The sequence below is a fragment of the Talpa europaea genome (genome assembly GCF_964194135.1).
Source record: "Talpa europaea genome assembly, chromosome: 2".
NCBI lineage: Eukaryota > Metazoa > Chordata > Mammalia > Eulipotyphla > Talpidae > Talpa > Talpa europaea.
Genome location: NC_140068.1, coordinates 25,299,937 through 25,322,139, shown reverse-complemented (window position 1 = coordinate 25,322,139; position 22,203 = coordinate 25,299,937).

The following is a 22,203-nucleotide window of genomic DNA, read 5'->3' as shown; positions in this document are numbered from 1 at the left end:
ATTTCTTTCATTTAACATTGCTAGATTTAGCAGCAGTCTTGGATGAAATAATAGCCCTTTCAATTTTTTAATGAATATTCTTAGGTGTTCAATATTCAAACACATCTGTCATAAAAAGATAGTCTAAGATTCTATAAAGAACAAGCCACATGGGCCTCCCCTAGTGGCGCAGCGGTTGAGCGCTGGGCTGTGAAGCTGCCTGCAGTCTCTGCGGCACCGGTTTGATACTGGCCACCGGCGAGGGTCCCACATGGTGCGATAGACCTCTCCTGTCATGCCTGCTGCTCCCCTCAGCAGTGTATTTCGTCGTCAGTCTGCTTGTTCTGTTTCCCTCTCTGGCTCTGGTAAATTCTCTCACCCTCCCGTGCTTCTGACTGTACCCAGTGCTTGTATAAATAAATAAAATAAATCTTTAAAAAAAAAAAAAGCCATAGTGAGACATATAGTTGATTCATTCCTCACACCCAAATGATCCCTTCATTTGCTCTATCTGCCTTTTAGCCTTTATGTTGAAGTAAAATATACAGAATGTACTGGATGGTACACATAAGTGTTACAGTCAAATAATTATTTCAACAACTGTTTATATATATAACCATTACTCTGATAAAAGGCAAAATATTATTATCAGCATCTACCAAACCTCCTTTAATCACTTCCCCTAGTCACTACTTAGCTCCAAACATAATAACTATCTTGACTTCTAACAATATAAATTAGTTTTGCCTACCTTTACATTTTTTGAAAATGACATCATGTGGACTATGCATTTTTCTAACTTTATTCATCTAACATGTTTATCAAATTCATATATTTGGAGTTATGGAATCATCATTCTTATCACTTTGTGATATTTCATTATATGAATAGAGCACAATTTAGTACCCATTCTGCTGTTAATGGGTGTTTGACTCTTTTACTGTCTGGGACTATTACAACTAATGATGTCCTGAATACTTATTTTTGTATAGATATTGTGCATTTCTGTTGAGAAAATCAATACCTAGTAACAAAATGTTTAGGTCAGAGAGTACATGTCTGTCCATCCAGTCTTGCTAGTTACTATAGAAGAGATTTTCAAAATGGTTGCACTAAGTGATATTCCTGCCATCAGTGTTTGAGAGTGCCAGTTGCAGTTACCTTGCCTACCTTGGTACTTGAGTCTTTTTAAGTTTATTTAGTCTGGTGATTGATTGTCTAATGTTCTCACTGTGGTTGGATCTTGTTTCCCGGACTACAAATAAGGCAGTCAAACATTGATATGTTTCTTGGGTATTGAGTTATCTCTTTCTTGGGTAGTCAGATATCTAATGTGCTTACTATATAAAAAAAAAAATGGACTCAATGCCTTTTTGTCTGATTTTAAAGGTTCTTTATATATTCCAAGTAAAAGTTTGTATGGGACAAATAGAGAAATACCAGTATGAAAGCCTGTTTATCTAGATATACAGGCTCTTGCATAGGTTGAGTCTTTTCACTAAGAGAATATTCTAATTTTAATGTAATCAAGGTTATCAATTGTTTCCTTTAATATTAGTAGTTTATGAATCCTGTTTAAGAAATTTTAGCTCGCCTTAAAGTCATCAAGATTTTTCTTTTAGAAAAATCAAAAGTTTTGATTAAGAAGCTGTATTATTCTACCTATTATGTTTAGCTGTACAACAGACTCAAAACTAATCTTTGTTGCAGGAAGTAAAAGTCAAGGTTGGTTATTTTTGTTGAATATCGAAATGACACAGCACCATATATTGAGAGATGGTGCTTTGCCCTCTGCTTGGCAGTGACAACTTTATCAGAACTATATTGTGTATGTGGGTGAGTTTACTTCTGGACCCTCAAGTCTGTTCCATTGGTCTAATTATCTATAGACTTTGGCCTTATCACTATTACTTTATAATATGTCTTAATACCTGAAAAAGCAAGTTGTCCAACTTTATTCTTCTTTTCCAAGAATATTCTGGCTTTTCTTGATCCATTACATTTCCATATTAACTATTGTGAATATGGATTCCCTGTGAACCTATTTCCATTGTCTTAAAATTTTCTGTCAAAGTTATTCAATGGTTTACCATTATCTGGAGGATAAGTTTCCAAGTTCCTTGCCATAGCATAGAGTTTTCTTAGGATTTCAAAGATTAGTAATGAGACAATTACGTAGGCACAAGTTGCTTATGTATTCAGATATTCACTTTTTTAATGTGTCTATTTAACTTATTGACCATCTTAAAATTGGAATAACTGCCTTTTCTGATTTATGAGTCTCTTTTTTCCTGTAAAGATATTTATCTTTAGTAAGTTCTCTCTTCCCATTACTTACCAACCTTCATTTCTCAATTTAGACTAGAAATATTAAGTTACTTCTTATATACATGTGCAAAAGTTATTTTGGTTATTCTGCATCTTTTACCCAGAATGTCCATTCCATTCTTTCTTAAATTTCCCAACTCCTATTCACTGTGCAAAATTTAGTTCAGGCTAGATTTTCTTTCAGACTTTCTTCTCTGAGTCCCTATCCTGAGGCTGGCTCCTGTGGCACTTTATGCTTATCCTTCAGAATATACCTTAATATAGTGAAGTTATCCTTTTGTGTGTCTGCTCTATTTTATGTGTCTTTTTCAAATGTTTCACCTTGTACAATTTCTGACTTGTATCAAGCATTCAAGTCACTCAACATTTGATGGCAATCTCTAATCTAGAGAATTCCTGGCCAAGAGCAGCCGCACAACTTGAAATCACATGTGTGTATTTGTTGCAGGTGTTTTCATGTTTGGCACTAAGTTTTGCATCCAAGACAATTGATACAGAATAATAATGTGTGAGCCTTTGCAGTGCTAAAGTCTCCTGATTTTCTAAAGAAGCTTAGACTGTAAATCTATGTTGGTACTGCCCACATGGATAGAATTAGAGGTCTACTGTCTCAGAATATTGCCAAGCAGGAGAAATGCTTCAACCAACTTCTAATTACTAATGGAAATGAAATGAATAACTTCACCTCCTACTCTTACTGCATTCAAACGATACCCAACATGTTTAAGCACTGCTCTAAAAGCTCCTTTATGCAAATTATTTATATAATCTTTCATTAGCCCCAGTAGGCTGAATTGAAATCTTACATAGGCAAGAACGAACTGTTTCTGATAACTCTGACATCTCTACAATAGGTCATCATTTCTCTGTATTTTCACTTCTTAACATAAATGAAATTTAGCCTTTATTTATACGTTGGGAATGAGGGGGATCAAGTAGGAATAGATTATGCCATGAACCAGAAGCTGTTGTTTCTTGTAGTGAAACTGGATTCTCCCAAATAAGTGTTTCATTGAAATATTTTCTTCAGAATGACTCTGTTCTGCTGCAGTGAGGAGAGACTTCCAGTTAAAACATTTAATTAGTTCCCAATTTAGACAGCCAGAATGATCAGTCGGCCTGTATTTTGGAGCCTGAGTTTGTACATTCCTTGGGATTGGTGAGTCTTGCCCGGCGGATGCGGTCAACTCTGAATAGTTTGTATGCAGTTCATGTCAGAGAACAGGCTTTTCCCCAACCCCTTGAAGGATAGCGAGGCAGGGATTAGGAGAAACTGGGTGGCATAGAGATAGTACGTATGTCTTCTCCTGATGTCCCCACAGAAGCATAGAAAAGGGTGTCTCAAAATCTCAAAGATGCAAAGTCTTGAAGAAGCTAGCTCAACTGAAGTGAGCAGGAACCTGGTTTAAACTTGGTAGCCTGTTTTCACTAACTTTCAGCATAGTCATGATCTGGCTAGTGGCTTTAAACACACTGTGTATTAAGCAAATATCTTTACCTAACACACACAGATTTCTGTGTTAGAGGTTGCTCTGTGTGTGTGTTTGTGTGAATGTGTGAGATGTATGTCTGTGAGAAATTCTTCAAACTAGCCTTTCTGTTTATTTCTGTGGTATAAATCTATCCTTTTTGCTGTGTCTATACTACATGATAGGAAACTCTAACCCAAATGCAATACATAGTTATGTTAGCCTGATGGGTTTATATTGCTTTGCTAAAAGAATGTCTTCAGCCATTTTAATTTCATTCTAGTCAAGGTACCTTTGAGAAGATGGGTACTCTGATTATTTTCTCCTTCACAGAACTCAATTTCATCTGTAATTTTTCTCATCTAGCATTTAATGTTCTAGGAATAGCAAGTAACATAGATCCCTGCATTGTCTGTGATATCTCACAGTTCTCTGCTTTTAACTCTCCCTTGACTAACCCAGAAATTTCTTGCCATGTCTTCATCTGCATGACAACTATTCAAATGTTATTTCTTCCAGGAAGTAATCTCTGAACACTTCAATCAGACTCAGAACCTTTCCTCTGAGTTCCCCTCTGCTCATAATTAACACAGTTTTCTCTGCAATAAGACAGAGGAGGTTCTCAATATCAGAAAGTGAATGCTTTGACAAGGAGGGTGATATTCACAACTTAGTTTGAATCATCTTCAGTGTGTCTCTGTTTACTTATCTATGAACATCTTGAGAGCAGGGGCTCTATTTTGCTGTATTATGCATATTTGTTTCCCTGGAATCCTGTCATAGCCTGGGTGGAAGATTCAGGGTGTTCAATAATTATTTGATAAGAAAACTGATGGGAAACATTTTACTATCTTACTGTCCTTCTAAAAGGACAATACAACTTCATTGAAACACATCTCAATGTCAGAATTTCCCAAGATGCTGAAGCCAAAAACTCCAGATAAATGTGTGACCACCCACTCAGGCCCTCCTGCCTCAGGTTATTCAGCTGGTGAAAAGGAAAGTGTCGGTGATTTACAAAGGATTTTTGCTAGTAGATACAGCCACCTCTTAGATCTTCAGGAGATTGATTGACATGATCTGATAAAACAGTGTGAAGAAGGATTTCATGAAGAATAACTTACAGAATTTTGCAAATGTGAAAGATTAAAAATAGAAATAGAAAGCAAATGAAAACTAACTCCTCATGGGGAGTCATTTGGACAGTATCATAATAGTTCACCCATTGAAATTATATTTTCACATTTCAGATGAGTGAATTAAAGAAGAAATAAAAACATGTGTTAAATAACTAAATAATGCATATTTGTTTTGATATATTTCTCATTCACTCAGAACTTATTTTCATGAAATAAGTTTTGCATTTGGCAATGAATGCTTGAGTTGAATATAAAAGATAACATTTTTGGAATACTTTTTGAAATTTTTTGGTCTCTGTTTCAGGAATTAATATGAATAAAAGTGAGAATGCTTTATCTTGGGGAACCTAATACCTTGAAGTATATATATTTAATGATCGAGAAATTTCTTTGCTTGTAATCATTCTGCAATACAGTAATTATTTTCTTTCCTTGGTTTCTACTTATTGTCAAATAACCAAATAAGTATTGAAACTTAGGTCCTCATTCAAAATAAGTGTGGAGGGGTTGGATGTTAAAAAAACAAAGCAGGGCCTCCCCTGGTGGTGCAGGCGGTTGAGTGCTGCACTGTGAAGCTGTCTGCAGCCTGCAGCACCAGTTTGATCCTGGCCAGCCAGCGAGGGTCCCACATGGTGTGGCAGACTCTCCTGTTGCACCCACTGCTCCCCTCAGCAGTGTTTTTCATCAGTCTGTCTGTTCTGTTCCCTGCTCTGTCTCTGGTGAATCGTCTTACCCTCCCGCGCATCTGGCCTGTACCCCAGTTCTTGTATAAAATAAATATTTAAAAAAACAAAGCAAAATAATCTAAAACAAAAGTATACTTGAAGAATAAGGCCCACAGAAAATGAAAAGTAAATTTAGAATAAGTTGCTAAGGACATCTTTACAGTTATTTGGCTACACAAAAGAAGATGACAAAATAAATGATTTTATCAGATTTTTGATATCATGGTTTTCTGGGTTTTTTAATGAATAGGTTGCCTACTATTATTCTGAGGAAAGCAATCCTACTTTACACTTACTTGCATGGGAAGTAAAATTATTCAAAAGCTTGCATGGGACTACCTTTGCAGAAGCTCGAAGGTAGATATTGTCAAATACTTGATGTGCTTAGAAAGAAGGAGCTGTGAACTTCGGTTGGTACAAGTTTTGGCGAGTCTGTTAGTTCATACAGTTACAACACAAATCCCAGGTTTTGACTTGTGCTGCAATAAATTCACACTCACATCATACCTGTTAATATGCATGAGCTGAAAAAACAAGGCAACCGAATAGAATATAAATTGACTTGATCTTCAATAAATTTCAATTGCATTCTCAGGTTTATAGCAGATTCAAACATTGTGCTTAGTGTTTAAATATATATTGAATTGGTGATAATAAGATGGCCATCTGGTTTAAGAGGTTGGTGTAGTTCTCTGAAACATTCTCCAAGAAATACTATTTATATATACAATATAAAAAGAATAAAAATAAAAGGATCACCTTCACTCATTTTGTTAATTATTGTAAATGGTACATTTAAATAGACTCCAAGTGGAGTCTATATAACATGGAAATCTGAACAGTATCACTGAGTTTATCAAATATATTTTAAGTTTCTGTTCTGAAATATTTCCCTCTTGGACAATTGCCTACATTTGCCCTTTTCCATTTTCCCACTTCATTTTTGGTCTGACAGCTGTGGAAAAGAAACCTTCTTGTATTACTTCACATGTAGCTTCCACTTTCCCACCTTCAAGGCAGCACTGGCAAAATCAAAATTATCTTGTCTGCAAGGGAGAGAGAGACATCTTCCCTGTTGCCATGAAAAAAGATAAGGTTTGAGGCCACTGCTGTGAATCATGCTACAACATAAGTTTTGTGTTGTAAACTTCTAAGAGTGTCTTTTGAAGTTTATGGTCCTGGGAACTATATTTTGGGAACTTCTGCTAAAGGTATCTTTATATGACTTTCTATTTTTTCCTTCCTCTTTTAGTTGCAGTTATCAGAGGACACTTTCATTTACCCCTGTAACTAGCCATTTTTCTAGATGCCAAAACTGCATAGATTACTATTGCCATGTTACTTGAAATCAGGACTGTTAGCAGTTGGGTTATGTTTAAGTTTGTAAGAACTTAGTGACTATGTATGTAAAGAACTTATTCTGGGCCTTAACACATGTTATGACACTGGAGTGTCTTTTTCATAGTACATTTTCAAGAAATACTTACTGAGCCATAAGTGAATTTATTTGTTACTCCATCAGTCTCCATTCTACCCATATTTATTTAACTGCAGGCACTGAGGTCCATTACCTTTAGACCAAGCCCATTTTTTTTCTTCATTCAAATAAGTAATCAGTGTGTCTCTGTCCAGTGGTCTAGGGTAAAGGATATGTAGATGGTTGTGTTATGGTGACATATATTTAAATAAGAACCTATTCCCCTAAGTCACATACAGTGTTGTATCCATGTTACCAAAATATGTAACTAGAACTAGATATTTGCCTAGAATTCACAACTCAATATGGCATTGGTTTTTAAATTGTAGCTCTATTTACTATGTGCCCACCTCTACTCTTGGTGTAACTATACCTTAAATCTCAGTCTGCTTTGCTGCCACCATATCTTTTCAATGCCCATGGATTTTATTTGTGGTCCTTCTCCAAACCTATCAGACATGCAGGACAAGAATGCTGTTCCCAGCTATGTACTGCCTGCCTGTATGCTGTGTACTGCCTGCCTGTATGCTGTGTACTGCCTGCCAGCATCTCAGCTGTTACAGTCTCTTGCTAGGAGGCAAAGATTCAAGGAGTATTGATATCTGCCTTAATGCTGCTACCATTTGGATACATATTTGTTCTGGCCACCCAACCGATCCTGGGACCAGTCCTAAAGATGTTTATCTTGAGGCTAACACCACTGTTATCCAGTTTATTTACTTACCCACTGATCTGCTTGAATAAGAATCTGCAAGTCATCTTTTCACTTCAGTTTTATTATAATCATCCTTGTCACCATTTACAAGCAATTAGGAGAAGGGCCCTCAGTGAATATGAGTGATTTTGCTCCTGTTGCTTTTTAATGGGCATTCATCCCATTATTTGTGCTCTTTTTCTGTTATATCACACATATTAGTTTGGAAATATTGTACTGACTTGAGTGTCAAGAAAAGAAGGCAGTGACTAGAGGCAGTGAGACCAGTTGTGAGGTTTTTCAAATAACCAAAGTGAACGAAAAGAGGGTCCAAGAGGTGGAAAGATTGAGGAAATACCTAAGAAGTAAAATTAGTAGGATTTGACTGACTAGAGGTGTGGATTTAAAAAAGTTAGGAATGATATTTTTCTCTTTGGTTTGAACTATTGGTGGACTAATTCAGTGATTCCACATATATGGTAGCATGGATAGAAGAAATGAAGAGGAGCAAGCTTTTGGGGAAAAATAATGGATTCAGTATCAAGGTACTTGTGTGAATTCTATGCGCAGTTAGATGATTGAAGATACACACTTTGTGCTCTAGACACAGGACTGTCCTGGAAATATGTGTTTGATGTCATCAGCATATAGATCATAACTGAAACAAGCTTGTCCAGAGAGGTAATGTTTCCATTATCTGGGTGAGAGATCCCAGAACTAAGCCTGGAAGAATACACAATTAGATGGACATTCAGAAACGGCAGAATCACAAGCAGTTAGAGTCACAAGGAGACAGAAGCAGTATGGGCAACACTGTCAGTAAATGTTCCTGGTAAGGCATTAATTGTTGCTCAGCCTTTATTAAACCTTGTGAAAGACCTTCAAGAAAAAAAATAACCCTGAAAATTAAAATGAGAGCAATGTTAAAAAATAAAATTTAACTGAGGGAATTTGAAGATTTAGTTAGCTTTATTAAACCATTCTGAATTGGGCAGCACGGCATCTTGCAAGTAGAGAGATACTCCAAGGGGCAGGGGTTATAGCAAGCGGGAGGCTTTTATAGAAAGGAGAGTGGGGCAAAGAAGCCATCAGCAAAAGAAAAGTGAAGTTCATTGGAGGAAAGTCATAGTTCGATGAGGATGGCATCCTAATGGTTCATCTGTGGGGTTTCCTTTGGCTGGGTTTGTTGCTAGGCAACAAGAAAACAGTAAAGTATTTTACACTTCCTCTTTGGAAGTGCGAAGATACATCTCTTCCCACAGTCATTCATTGGCGTCAGTGATGGGTCAATAACTGACTCTTGTTGCTTGGGGCAGTTGGCTCTAAGTTGCAGAGAGCGCATCCGAGGACCTCTATAGCCCTTCTACTCCAATTTTAGTTCAGGTTTCCTTTGTTAACTTTTACAGCACTAATGACAAGATCTCCATGACCTACACTGAGGCATATCTTGAAATCATTTTAGTATTTCTAGGATTTGTCAGAAAGAAAACACTTCATTTAGAATTGAGTTTAAGCAGAGAAAGGGTAAAGAGAGGGCGTAGAGTTAATAGTACCAGGGGTCCAAATGAGAGAATTATAATCAGATTGAAGGGATGGCAAATTATTTTATATTTTTGGAAAACATCTAGAAAAGACTGGTTAATGATCTGTCAAGAAGAGCTAAGCCTTCTAGCACTTTCTGGGATCCTGCCTCTGGAAGGCAGTGTGATGGGCAGGAAGATTTGGCAGATATGAGGCTGAACAGACTGGGAATGCCATAGCAGTTGTAATCACATAATAAAAGAGTAATCCTCCCACCATTAAGCTCAACATTTCTTCACACATTCTTGATATTGGGACTACTAAGGGAGAGACTTTTGTTAGATAAAAAGCTTCATCTACCACTTCCTAAATTACATAGACTATTAACATGACTTGTCTTTATAGACAAATAATTAGACTGTACTCATTTTCAGTGAAAAATAAAACCTCTCAGTGTTTATAATAATGACAACATAATGGGATTGGCTCAGCCAGAGTGATGATGTTATAATAGTGATTATTTTCATTTGAGTATTTCTAAGTGCCAGGCCCTGCAGCAAATACTTTATGTACATTCTCTCATTAAATCCTACCAAATCTTTGTTTCCAAAGGATAAAAGCAGTCTAAAATTTACTTATCCACATGCAGTTATTCTTTTTTTTTAATTTTATTTATTTTTTTTTAAAGAGGCACATATTTTATTTATTTATTTATTTGTTTGTTTATTTGTTCATACATGCACTGGGTACAATCAGAAGTGCAGGAGGGTGAGAGAATTCACCAGAGCCAGAGCAGGGAGCAGAGCAGGCAGAAGGACTGAAGTACACTGCTGAGGGGAGCAGTGGGCGGCAGGAGAGGTCTGCGCACCATGTGGGACCCTCCTCCGGTGGCCAGGGAGCAGCCAGGGATCGAACCGACGCCACAGAGGCCGCGGGGAGCTTCAAAACCCAGCGCTCAACCACTGCGCCACCGGGGAGGCCCTGCAGTTATTCTAATGTTACTTATTTTTACATATGTATTTTAAGGTTATTAGTAAATATTGAATTGTTTTAAACTTTAATTTGATTGGTTGCATTCACCTACAATTGCTAACCTATTGGTGAAAGCTTGAGAATTTAATTTGTGGTTGATGGCTAAAGGAGATAACTTTCCTCAATTTAGTTTAGGAAAATAGTTTTCCTCTAAGTTTATTTGAACCCAACTTAGACCTTATTTTTTTTTTAAGATTTATTTATTTGTTTATTTATTTATTTATACAAGAACTGGGTACAGGCCAGATGTGTGGGAGGGTGAGAGGATTCACCACAGGCAGAGTGGGGAATAGAACAGGCAGACTGACGAAATACACTGCTGAGAGGAGCAGCAGGCAAAGGCGGGAAAGGCCTGCCATAACATGTGGGACCCTCGCCGGCCGGGATCGAACCGGCGCTGTAGAGGCTGCGGGCAGCTTCACAGTGAGCTGGCGCCACCATGGGACGCCCCCTAGATCTTATTTTGTTAAAATGTTTGTGTTGTGACATTAAGGTGTTCTGAGTCTGATTGTTTTGAAGACATTAGTGATTATATAAAGAAAAACCATTAAGGAGTCAAAAATGAATATTATAATGGCACTTTCAGATTATAGTTCTTGAGTATAAAAATATTTTATTAACATTAACCGGGGGTCCAAATGAGAGAATTATAATCTATTATAATTAACTGTTATATAATCTATTATAATTAACTATTCCTCTTTTGTGTTACTGCATAAACCTGTCAAACTCAGATAAGTACAGTAAAGAATTGATAAACTGTATGTTTCTATTTTCAAACATTTTTTATTATAAGGAGCTGTAATGTTTATGAGTTTGTTTTGGATTCCTTTACATATTACTTTAAGAAACAAAATAGGCAAATAACAAAGTTGCATAACAAGAGTTAACAAGAGTGAACATGACCCTACATTAAATCTCTGAGCTCCATCTCTCTTTCCATGAGTTCCTCTATTTCATTCAGTGGATGCTCCTGACTTTTTTTCCTTGGCCAGACCTCATGATTTATCTCTGATCTTATCCCAGCCTTCTTCAAATGTGTGAAAGTAAAGGGTAGGATAATGTTAGGTCACCCTCTACGATGAGAGAAGTACACTCTTTTGGAACCAGAGTGAATGGATAGTTCCCAAAACAAAACAAATGACTTTTACGAGACGTATTTCTTCTTATCTCTTTCTCTTGCATGTAGAGAAAGACCTCCATTTTTTTTTTTTTTTTTACAATGGTGTCCACTGAGTCTGTGGCTGAATACTAAACTGTGCCACATAGGATGAAACCACAAAACCAAGACAAAAGCAACCAGATGACAGGGGAGCTATATGCTGAAAAATTTCTGGAGTCCACATATTGTTGATGATTGTCAAAGCAGTCAGAGCAAGTTGATCTAATCGGCCCTTCTAGAGTTGCATGCTATAAAAGCTCACGTCAGTTCTGAGGGCTGAATATTGTGTTTAAACTCTTAAGTATGACAAGACTTTACTGTGTTAGGATTTCTCTGGCCACCACTCCTGATCCTTCCTCTTCCATCTGAATAAAAGTGAGTAAAAACAAAGATGACACACTGAGTTGAATTTCACAGCTAACTCTGAGCTTCCTTAAAAGAGCTAAGCAAAGTGCAAGTTGATGCAGTTTTGTACATGATGCACCTCTCCGAGGATCTCTAATCCTCACCCATGCTGGGAGCCACGTGCAGGGTCATCCAGCTGGTGAGAATAAACAACCATTCAAGATTTTTGGCTTTCTCTGTGTGTGAGTCACGGAGGGGTACTTGTTGGAGTGTTGAGAAAAATAAACACATGGCAGCTCTCTAAAGTCTGTTTCTGGAAACTTAACAGGAAGGAACAGATAGCCATTGTTCAGCGCCTATAAAGTGTTAGAAGCCTGAATTGGGAAATGCAAGCTTAGGGAAGACCAAACTTTTAATGGATCAGAAATTGAAAATGCTTGTAATTAAACTGAAAGTCAGCCAGTAGTGACGAAATGGTTTTTTGGGGGTGAAAAGATAGAGTAGCCCAGGAACAAGAAAAGAGGGGTCAAGACCAAGGAGTTGTCATGTTCAATTGGATCAGGAATTCTTATAAGAAAACAAAATAGTGGAGAAAAACTGATTTCCCCTGAATAGACTTGATCATATCTGTGAGAAAAACAAAATTGGTAAAGCTCTCTTGCTATAAGTGAATGTGACCCTAATCCCACAAGACTATGGCCACCCTGAGAATACATGGTGGTATTTTGTATATTCTGTGTGTAGATTTACCAAATCCTACTATATTAAGCAGCCCCCTAGTAACATCCTGTGTAGAAACTTGCTCATGCTTTAAACCTTTTTGATTCTGCATGACTACTAGAAATAGAAATTTGAGAAATTACCTGAACCTAATACTCTATTTATACATGCAAGTAAGAGGGGCACCTGCCATTAGCTTTGCATTTAAATCCCTGTGTGTCACAAACCCATGATTAGTAGAATTTGTAAAGGAACATGTGTCTCCTTAGTATGGATTCAGTATCAGTGCCGGCACCGCACAACCTAGAACTCTAATGGTCTTTTGTTCTTTTGCATGTGGCTATTCAGTTTTTTCAACATCATTTGTTGAAGTGATTTTCCTTTATCCATTGTAGTTCACAGCTTTTGTGTTGTAAATTAACTGCTGAGTTTTATTTTAACTGGTAGCATATACCAGTAGATTAACAATACTTTCATTTTTCCTACATGTCCTTTGAAATTGGGATGAAAGGGAATGGAGTAAAGTATAGAGAATCAGGGTAAAGGCTCCTTGACTCTATCACCCCCTCCAACATCGTGGATGTCTGTCTAAAACTAATCCTGGCGGAATTCTACGGGTCTGTATGCAAATGGATCTTCCATGCCATGAGAGTCATAGCCTAGAGTTTCAGGGCATCACCTCTGCCTCCTCGGGCTCCACTGTAATTTTCCCTAGAAGTCCTACCTGGCTGTAGGCTGCCTGAGTATAACCCATGCCCAAAATTGTTTTTAATTGGCATAAAATTGTATTTTGAGAAAAATTTGGCACAAGTTTACATCTTTAGGAGATAATTATAGACAATTATAGACACTCTCCTGTAAGTGTCGATAAATCAGACTACTGGTTTCCAGGATGCCATCATACATGTACCAGTCAAGGTCATCTACTTTGCCAAAACAAGTAATTGTATAATGATAACATCATCTTTTTTTCATATTTCTTCTATTTGCTTATATTATAAAGAATTAAAAACTGAAAAACTGTAGAATTGTCAATGTGGAATGACTTAAATAAGATATTCATTTTTATGCTTTTTTCTCTGTAACACTGGAGTCACACAAAGTAGTGAAAATCGTTATCTATTCATACTATTTCTTCCTCTTTCAGGTTTCAGTATTGTCTTTATTGTTCTATGATTTGTCTTTTTTAAACCACTGTACAGTCTTTTGCTTTCTGATTCTCAAATATACATGTTTCTTGATTATTAATTTATCTGTCACAATCTATTTTATTTTTCCACCTCCTACTCTCTTTACCTCTGGTAATCTCAGTTCAGTTTTCAATGTCTACTAGTTTAATTTTGTTTTATTCATTCATAAAAATTTCCTTATATAGCACATAACTTCTTTATATAGTACATACAGTAAAATTATCCAATATTTATGTTTCTGGCTAATTTTGCTTTGCATAATCCCCTTGAGTTCCTGCCATTTTGCTGCAAATGACAAATTTTCATCTTTCCTTATATCTTAAAATCATTCCTTTGTTTAAATATGCCACATCTTCTTTATTCAATCATCTATTAATTAATGGAACACACAGGTTACTTCCATATCTTAGCAACTCTAAAAAATGTTGCAGTAAACATTGTAGTGCATTTTACTCTTTGAGTTGATGATTTTATATTCATCAAATAGATCCAGAAGTGAGATGGCTGGATCATTCTACTTTTATTTTTTTGAGGAAGGCCATTATCCCTTTCCATATGAGTGCACCAATTTACATTCCTACCAACAGTGTGCATGGGCTTATCTTTCTCCACATACTTGCCAGCACTTGCTAGCAGACTTTTTGATGGAGTCATTCTCACAAGTGTGAGATGATATTTCATTGTGGTGTTGACTTCCATTTCCCTGATAAGTGATAATGAATGTTTTTTTCATGTCTGTTGACGATCTGTATATCCTTGAAGAAGTATCTATCTGTCACTTATTTAATTGGATTGTTTTCTGCACATTTTTTTTAAAATTAGAATGTATGTTCTTTGCTAAGTGTGTAGTGTCTTTAGGGGTCTCCATAACTATACATTATCAGATCATTTACAAATAATGATAATTTCACTTTCCTGGTCAGGATTCTTTTTGTTGATTGCTAAGGATTCTAACACTAAATTAAATATAAAGTGTTGAAAATGACATCCTTGACTTATTCCAGTCTTCAAGGAAAAGTTTTCACTTTTCACCATCTTATATTGGCTGTAGGTTTATCATATATGGCCTTTACACTGATGAGGTGTGTTCTTTCAATACTCATTTTATTAATAGTAAATGGGTTCTATATCTTGTCAAATGCTTTCTCTGTACCTGTTGATATGATCATATGAATTTTGTTCTTGCTTATGTTGATACAATTACATTAATTGATTTGCAAATGTTAAACCATCTTTGAATTCCTGGAATAAATTCCACTTGGTGATGGTGTATGATCTTTTTGATGCATTGTTAAACTCAGTTTGCTAGGGCTTCCTGGAGAATTTTTGCATCTTTGTTCATCAAGGATATTGGCTGAAATTTTATTTATTGTTTGTGCTGTCTTTATCTGGTTTTGTTATTAGGATAACTCTGGCCTCATAGAATGTATTTGGAAACATTCCTTCTTTTTAGTAAATTTGAGTAAAATAGGTATAAGCTCCCTTCTTTGAAGGTTTGACAGAATTCATTTATGAGACCATTAGTCCTGGACTCTTATATTTTGGGAAATTTTTTATTACTAGTTTAATTTCCACAATTGTGATCTATTCTATTCTATCTATCCTAAAAATTCTATTGAATTTTTTTATTTCCTGCCTGGTTCAATCTTAGTAAACTGTAGTTTTCTAAAACTTTTCTCTATTTCTTCAAGATTGTCAAGTTTATTGGCATATAGCTGTTCATAGTAGTTTTTATGATCCTTTGTATTTCTAAGACATGTATTATTTCTCCTTTTTCATTTTAAAACTAAATCTTATGATGTGAATATTGTTTCTCTTGATATTGTACTGTAAGACTTTTACACTATTTTCATTCTTTTTCTTATTTCTATTTTGCTGGCCTGTTTGTGTTTTCTACAACCATGTATGTTCAAGTTCGCTGATTCTATCAGCTTCTTGTCTGCTGTTGAGCCCATCTACTGTATTATTTGTTGTTGTTTACTTATGGAATTCTTTAAGTCCATTATTTCCTTTTGGATCTTTCTCATATTTTATCTATCCTTGTTGTAATTCTCATTGTTTGTTGATAGTCTTTTAAAAAAAAAATTTCAACAAGCCTTATTAGTATAGTTGCTTTAAACTCTTCTTCAGGTAAGTTAACTAGTTGTCTGGATTTAGATTTTCCCTGTAGGCTTTTTATGGTATATACTTTTGTCTCATCAAGTTTAGTTGTTGTAGGTTGAGCTCAACAGCTTTATTTCCTTAACCTGATCTATTGGCCTTATACTAAGATTACAGTTTGCAGAATATAATCCTAGATTGTTTGCCTGGGATTCTAGTGTGTCTGTTTCTTTACAGACTGAGGCCTGTGCACCTGTTTTGTTAACTGGTGCTCTTATGCCAAGAAAGGGTAGGAGCAGGAGCAGTGAGGATACAAGAGATTGCTGCTAGAGAGTATCAAGAGTGCAACCCTTTCAAGGGGCAGCTGGTACCCAAGCTAAGGGTGTGGAGGGGGTGGATAGGCAGTCCTTTCCCCTAGGCCAGTTACTCATTCAGAACTTCTCTTACAGCCTCGGGATCACACTGGCCCTCAGCTTTGGACCAGCTGTGGTTTATGTATTCTATGACATGCAGTTTTTCCCAGAGATGTGGGCTGGAGCAGAGTGATCTGGAAACTGTGGGCTTGGAATGCAGACAGAACACAGTCCCTATTATGATCATAGACAGATGAGGGGCATGTGTTTCTCAGGGTCTGTAAGTGCTGTCACTAAGGACTTTGCCCCTTGCAGTTCTTTAGCAATCCTTTCTCAGGGGGTGTACCAGGAGAGGATTGCAGGAGGGGCAGGGCAGAGCCACAGCCAAGATCTGTTCTGAAGAGTTTTCCTCTGAGCCTTCCCCAGAGATACGAGCTTCTGTTGCCAAGTTCTATGTGTTTCCAATTCTTATTAGAGATAGCAAGGATAATAGGTGGGTCTCTTCTCACTCTACCTGAGCTCCTTTAACCATCCCTTCCCTATGGACTGGGCTTCAGCTCCCTATATCCTGATCCAAAGGCTCAGGCTGATAGTCCCCAAGGTCAAAAGGACTGTCCATGGCCTCAAGCACCCCTGCTGTTAGGGACACGGGGGTGCTTCATCCTTTGGCCCTGATCCCTTGGTTGATTTCTAGCAGGTGGTACCTGCCCTTGCCAAAATTTATCTGCTTTCCTGGCTTTCTGCCACAAATCACTATTTACTCAAATCCTGTCTTTCTCTGGAAGTTGACCCCTCCATTTTTCATACCGAGTGTATATGCTCCCCTACCCAATGCAGTCCCTAGGTTTTAAAGGCCTTGATTTGGGCATGAGCCCTTTTGTCACAACAAAAAAGGCCCTGTAAGCCAACCATCTCTTTTTCTCTTGGATCAACCAGCCCCAAAAATTTTACAAGCAAAATTATATTGTATTTTTTTTTTTTTTACCATTCCTGTCCTATCATTTTTCCTTGTGAAGATTATAGTAATTCCGTCATCCTTTGCACCGTTGCTTTTAATCTGCATTTTATTTTGCTGTATATGTGGGGAAGCCATTCCACCATCTGACCATAATTCATGTCCCAAACCAATTTATAGAACTTTCTATTGATCTTAATTTTTCCAAGTTGAAATTTTCCCTATTTCAAAACTCCAACTGCTACCACAGTGTAGAACATCAACTGGTGCAAATTTGATAACTAGGTTCCTGTCAGAGTGTTCTGTCCATGGTAAATAGACATTGTAAATCCATTAGATTGAAAATCCATTTATGATAAAAACTGTGCCTATTTTTGAGTTTACAGAAAAATGCCATACCCCGGGGTGATAAAATCAATTTTGTACCTTGTTGCCAGCATTAAAAAAATCAAACATAAGTAAAGAGAAAGTATTCCAGTGAACAACTAATAATAACTAATATGATTCATTTTGGAAAATGTTTTAGTATGTGAGCACTGGTCCTCACCAAAATTTTAAGAACCTTTACATTACAATTAAAGTCATAATAGATGTTTAGTAGTTGACCATGTAAGTTGTTGAAAGAAAACAGAAAATTTGAAAAAAGTCTGTCTGTAAATTATGAGTATTTCCTTTGTGACTCTTGGTCTTTGACCCATCAGTTTAAGTGTGGAGTGTAAGTGGTTGCTAGGCTGCTTCATGAGCCTGGTTGACCACCTCCTTCACTTTTCCTGAACACTGAATGAAGAACTCACTGCTGGAATTCAAATGCTGATGTAAGCTTGAAGGTACACAGCTCATAAGCCCTACAAAAGGTTTTTAATCACCCAAATGGGAAGTTATTATTGACATAAGTTGCTGCATTCCACAACCTTCAATTTACTTTTACAGCTGTACATGGGTTGTGCCAGGTTTGTGTGAACTGAAGCTACAGAGTTGAATCAGATGCAGGTTATATCTTAGAAAAGCTTGTGATTTAGTACAGTAGTTGATACCCATAGCCCACAAGCCAAATCTGGTCCATAACTTATTTGTGTAAATAAGGTTTTATTGGAACTAATGGGCTCATCCATGAATATTGTCTATGGTGGCTTAAGTGCAGCCACTCAAGTTTGAGCAGCTGCCTCAAAGACAATGTGGCTCACAAAATTTAAATAGTTCCTGAAAAGCATTCATGAAAGAGTTTGACAATCTCTGATAAAGTAAAACATAAAACTCTGTTTAAAATTGTATGTTTTCCTATAAATGTTCATATACAAAACTGACAGATATATCAAGAAATTTAATATTTTGCTTATTTTTATAACTAAACATCATAGGTCACAAGTCTAATGAGGAAGACTTAGAAGATTCAAGAAGTGACCCTTTTCAAAAGTTGGTGAAAGATAAACAGGATTTTAAAAAAATATTTATGCATATAAGAGCTGGGGTACAGGCCAGAGGTGTGGGGGGTGAGAGGATTCACCAGAGACAGAGCAGGGAACAGAATAGGCAGATTGACCAAAGTACACTGCTGAGGGGAGCAGTGGGCAAGGCAGGAGAGGTCTGCTGCGCCATGTGGGTTGCACTCTGGCTGGCCGGGGATCGAACTCTTGCTGCAGAGGCTGTGGAAAGCTTCATAGGTTGCGTCTTAAACCCTTGTTCACCAGGGAGGCCTGATAAATAGGATTTTAATGAAATGATATTTCCTGTTTTTCCCTATTACACATCACCCTTCCCAGAGTTGGCAGTATGCCAATATTATCCCAAAAAATTATCCCAAAGAATTAAATCACTGAATATAAGATCATAGAAGGGACTGCCCATTAGTTGAGCATGGCCCATTTCCTTCATTTGTTAGGTCCTAAAACTATTGAGTGACATTGAAAAAATAACTTATTTCACATTAAATTTGGAATGTCCCTGTTTTCTTTAAAAATTTCATTTGACAATGACAATTCTAGGCCACTTTTCTTACCTGTCAGCAACCTACTAGAACTAAAAAGCAGCTTCCATCTGTGACGAAATCTTCAATTTTCCCTGACTCAAGATTGTCAGTTGCAATTTACAACAAGCTTACACTGTTATTTTCTTTAGTAATTTTTTTCTCTGTAACTATTCTTTTTAAAAAGCAACACAAGATTAACCAAGAAGGTTGTAAATGTTTAAAATGAGTTTTCTCACATATGTAATATGCGAGCAAAAGGCATGAACTCTGCAGCCACTTTACTAACTTATATTCTTTCCAAACCCCTGTAGAAATGGTTAAGATGAATGTCTTACACCCATAAAGACAAGCAGAGCTTTAAATGTGCTTTAGGATCCCCAAAGAGGTATGAGCGTGCCCTAGGAACTGTTTAAGCAAAGCTATTGAGGTTTGGAGAGAAAATATTAGAATATATGTGTGTGTGTGTATTTTTATGTGTGTATTTTATATACTTTGTAATTTATAATATAGTTACAAAGTAGTAATGTATATGTTTATAAATTTACAAAGTAGTAATGTATATGTTTATAAAGTAGTACATATATGTGTACACACATATATGGATAGGTTATCCAATTTATTTTAGTGATTGAGGCAGGTGATCAAACAAATATATAATCCTGGCAATCCAGAAGGGACCCAGGATCATCTCATCCAATACTTCATTTTACAAATAAAGAAGCTGACATCCTTGAAGGTGGAATGATCTGATCAAAGGTGCAGGCATGTTAGCTTGGGAGGCCAGCTTACTCTTAACTCCTACTCCAGTGCTCTTTCTGCTATATCCCACTGCCTACTTTCTTAACTCAAGCAAATGAGAGCAACATGGTGATAAATAATTCCTCTGAAACAGCTGGATGACTTGTAGGAAACAGCCAGACTTCCCCTAGCTTAGCACAAATTTCAATTGGTGGTACCTAGAATAGTTTCCTTTTTGTGTGAAAAATGGCATCTGACCAATTTCCCCAGTGCCAATGAGGCCGCCTGCTTTTGGGGCATTCTCACCAGCCAGCTCTCATTGGCCTGCATTGATCTCCTTTTCCTGTGGAAATAAAATATAAGGGCAGGAGAAAGGACATATTTGGTAATGTTATGCTCCTCAGCTTCCTGCTCAGAGCTGTCTCATCTGCAAAATGTCAAGGGAAAAAATATCCCTCCAACTTGGAATGAATTCCAGACAGACCCTGATGCCTGCAAATTTGTCAGAGGGAGCCAAGTCCAGAAAAGCAGAACATGAAGAAGGTTCATTATTCGACTTTAAGAGACGCTCAAATAATCAGACACTCTGGTATTTATGATTTTCCTCATCTCAGATGGCCTGTAGTTCACAACATTCCCCTCCCTTTACCGCTGATTCTGAACTTCCTTTTAAATTAAACCTCAATAGTTATAAAAAGACTCTCACATTACTTGTAAGCCACAAGCACTACTGGGAGACACTGTCTGTTCACACAGACTGGTCCGGCTAGAGAAGGGCAGCTCTTTGTGATTATTTTCTGGGGAGGGCAGGCCAGGAAGTCAGACTAACTGCACCTTGACCACACCGCAATCCTCTATTTAGGACATCTGTGCCAAGACCTCCTGACACTCAAAGCATTTGATATGGTGATCTTTACTAAAAAGCGGTTATTTCATTCTTATTGACTTTTTCATTTTGGCTTTTATTTTCAACAGGGGCCATGAAACCAGCAAATACTTTCACCTAACGCTCCTGGTTTGTGAATATTCTACCAGGACTGTTTGTGAGGTTGGGATTTGGGGGGATCATAGTCTTTTCCTAGCAGTCAGCACGTTTTCTTTCTCTATTAAAACCATTGCCACATGCTGGCAGAAAGGTAAGGAAACAGAATTTGTAATCCAAACCTCATTATATTGCTACATACACATTTTCCCTTGTACTTGCTCTTCATTTCCAAATGTCGTGGCATTTGATTGCAATTGGTCACCCCAGATCATTATTTGGGTTTTCCTGTGGGCATAAAGGTGTCTAAATATCAGTTTTAGCAAGCAGTGGAAGTACCCTCATGAGGAATGGGTTGTTCAGCCTTAGCATGTGGTCTCAATGAATAAGGGTCTTCTTTATTTTCCCTTTTCTAAACCATCCAACATCCCTACAGTCTAAAGTCTGTGCTCCTTCCATGGTGATCAACTGTAAGGTCATAAACATCAGATTGTGGCATCACTGAATGAGTTAGTTGGGAGGAAGCTGAACTGGAAATACAACTGAAAGTTTCTGTTGACAGATAGATACTTTCTTAATCATGATCCTGTGGGTAAAGGGAAAGCCTTGCCCAGCCCTGTGCTCAGCACTGATTCACAAACCTGGACAGTTCTGGAGGAGCTTGGAAAGGCCCATCCTCATGGAATACCAACTTTTCCTCTCCTGGGACACCCACATAACTAAGAGGAGGGGGTGAGTCAACAAGGGAGCTCTTTCTGGTTACTTTGTGTCAACAAAAAGTAAGCCAGCTTTCATTTTCTTTTCAAACTCCTAAACAGTTCCTTCTTTAAAGACTTACTTTGTTAGTATTGTCTTTCTCCATCTGTTTCTTTTAATTTTGATAGGATTACAGTTCCATTTTTATCTGCTGTGTCTACATGTAAAATGGGCATCATAAAGGCTTACCTTTTACAGAGCAGGATGTAGGACAAGACTATACCATGATACTCCAATTCATCAGGTTTCTCTATTTCCATTAAACATTGGGTTCTACCAGAATTATATTTTGCCATATTTTTCAACTCAATTCCTTGAGTCCATATTTTCACTATACAAAAATTCACTTAATAGATCCAGATTTTCAGTTTCAGAGCACACTATATCAGCAGCAGCTGTGCCCTAGGCTGCTAGGATACTGGTCATCGAAAGAAACAATGCCTTTCCCTGTATCCACTATCAAGAACTGTTTGGTATTCCTGGCAGCCTCCTAGTCATTATCATTCTGTCATTTTAGACCTGAAAGAGAACATTCCATCAAGAGATCAGGTTCTATCATTTCACTGGAATGT